At 39.9% G+C, this 2,671-nt stretch overlaps 1 pseudogene; it reads left to right on the top strand.

Annotated features, from left to right (window-relative positions):
* Positions 1-1,414: 1,414 nt before the first annotated feature.
* Positions 1,415-2,387, top strand: LOC100715769 (olfactory receptor 4D9-like; annotated as a pseudogene).
* The last annotated feature ends 284 nt before the right edge of the window (positions 2,388-2,671 follow it).

The following is a 2,671-nucleotide window of genomic DNA, read 5'->3' as shown; positions in this document are numbered from 1 at the left end:
TCACATGACATAGATCATGAAGTGTCGCAGAACATCAATGGCCTAAAAGTCTACAGCAGTTGAGAGAGAAGATGGAAGGGGTAATGGAATGTAGCCCTAAAGTGTTGTTAAATCCTGTGAAGAGTTCCTTACACCAGTTATTGGTGGACTTAGGAGTCCTGCAATAGGTAGGGAGGGGACTAGAAAGAGAAGCCAGAAGAAATTTATCTCACTTCTCTGCTATTGACGTTTTTTATATCTTTGGAAAAATCATCTTGACCCTCTCCTGTGTGTTTTCATATTAACAATGCAGGAATAATAATATCTTCCTTTTGAATCTCAGACTGATGCTGTGATAATGCATTTAAAGCTACAGTTGCTTTTAAGGCTGTAATGCGCTGTTTAAATGGATTCCTATCATATTGTAAATGAATACTAATTCAGCCCAATATCTTTTAAGTCATACAAACAACATGGAAAGGGAATAAAGGCAGGGCTTCTCTGATTCACAAAGGTATAAGTATCCCAGAACTACTCAGACAAAGACCTTCCTAACATCTCCATCCTTGACATCATCTTTTTTTAAAATGTTATTTAAGGAGGGAAAAAAAGCAGAGAAAGGGTACAAGTTATACAGATTTACAGAAAAAAATAAACAATAGGAAATCACTAGTTAATGGATTACATATTGTCATCCTAGAAATAACTGTTCAAGTTACAAAACTAAAGCTTGTAAAGTCGACATTCCAACAGTGAGACTGCAAACAGTTCTGTTCAATGATCCAACAAAACTCAGTGATATCATTATCTGTCTTATACACTTAAATATACATGCAGTTATATTGTTTAGAGCACTTTCTTTTCCTCTCTTTTGTACAATGACAACTACAAATTTTGGGTTTTGTTGCTCCCACAGTTCTTATTACTTTTTTGGAAGGGAGTAGAACCAAATATGACATAACAGAACAGAGTCAATCAAATCAAAAGGGTGGACATAATAGATAATGTAAAAGCATAATACAAGATGATCAACAATGGCTACCATAATGCCTCCCGCTATCTCAAATAGAATTGCCTATATCATCAGTTATAATAAAATTGAACAAAACAGTAAAGAACAAAACCGACAAAACCAAAACATTGGAGACATTATAGGTCTTCAAAAGTAGATAATAGTCAACCAGAATGGTGGGTTTAACAGAATCCATGGGCACTGAGCAAGTACAGTAAGAAAATAAATGATCTAGTCCAACCCACAGCTGGTTGTGATGAAGGAGCTGAGGCACATAAAATTCTGCAATTTTTCCCAAGGATCTCAAAGAGTGGCAAATCTGATTTTGATGCATGTTACATTTCTGCAGAACAGATGATCCTGCTTGATTTCACTGTCTCTGTAACACTTCTTGCTTCAAAGGTGTGCATGGACAGCAAATAACAACCATTGGCCCTCAGAAATCATACCACGGTAACAAAATTTACTTTTCCTGGACTTAGCCAATCTCCAGAAGTGAGCTTACTCTTATTTTTCTATTTATGTATGATTTATGTGGAAACAGTGTTAGCAAATGTGGCCATTGTGGTGACAGTGACCTGTGACTCCCACCTTCAAAACCCCACCTACTTTCTGATCCACAACCTGCCAATCTTGGACATCTGCTTCTCTTCTATCACTGCACCCAAGGTCCTCATAGACCTTCTTGCAAGGAGAAAAACCATCTGCTTCCAAGGCTGCATCACCCAGATGTTCTTCTTCCACTTCCTTGGTTGGTGCAGACATTTTTTCTCTCTTAGTCATGGCCTTTGACCGCTATGTGGCCATCTCCAGACCACTGCACTATGTGATCATCATGAGCGTGTAGCAGTGCACAGATCTCATTGTGTCCTCCTGGCTGGGTGGCTTTGTCCACTCCATCGTGCAGATTGCCCTCTTGCTCCTGCTCCCCTTCAGTGGGCCCAACGTTCTTGACACTTTCTATTGCAATGTTCCTCAGGTCCTCAAACTTGCCTGCACTGACACTGTCGGCCTGGCGAGCCTCATGATTTCCAACAATGGCCTGTTCAACAATGTTCAGCAATGGTTTATCTTCCTTCTCATGTCCTACACGGTCATCCTGATGATGCTGAGTTCTCACACAGGCGAGGGAAGAAGGAAAGCCATCTCTCACATCACCATGGTGACCCTAACTTTGTGCCCTGTATCTACGTCTATGCCCAGCCCTTCACTCCCCCCCAGCTGATAAACCCATCCATGTCACCTTCACAATCATCATCCCTGTCCTGAACCCATGATCTACAGCCTTAGGAACCAGGAGATGAAGTCAGTCATGTGGAGACTGAAGAAAATTCATGCTTCCTCCAGGAGAATAACCTCATTTACTGATTACTGGTCAGATGGAAGTATAAAATGAAATTGTTTTCCTATAATATAGATTGTGAAATGTTGGGACTCAGCCATATACAGACAATTAACTATAATAGGATAGCAAAGATGCAAAGGGTCAGTGATTTGCAGCCCTGATTTTTGTTTTGTTTTTAAAGAACATTACTGGTGTGGTAAGCCTAAAGGATCTAGTCCTCATATAGCAACTGAGAACAAGGAGGAAACAAATATGAAACATAAAATGCAGTTTTGGAATAAAGAATACTGCCGTGATGATATTCACACATGCAGCAGGCAACAGGAACATCTGTC

This window comes from Cavia porcellus, unplaced genomic scaffold (assembly GCF_034190915.1).
Source record: "Cavia porcellus strain 051 isolate PalLab524CR breed Dunkin Hartley unplaced genomic scaffold, mCavPor4.1 scaffold_17, whole genome shotgun sequence".
NCBI lineage: Eukaryota > Metazoa > Chordata > Mammalia > Rodentia > Caviidae > Cavia > Cavia porcellus.
The sequence above is the reverse complement of the archived record's forward strand: the minus strand, read 5'-3'. Positions and strand labels throughout refer to the sequence as shown.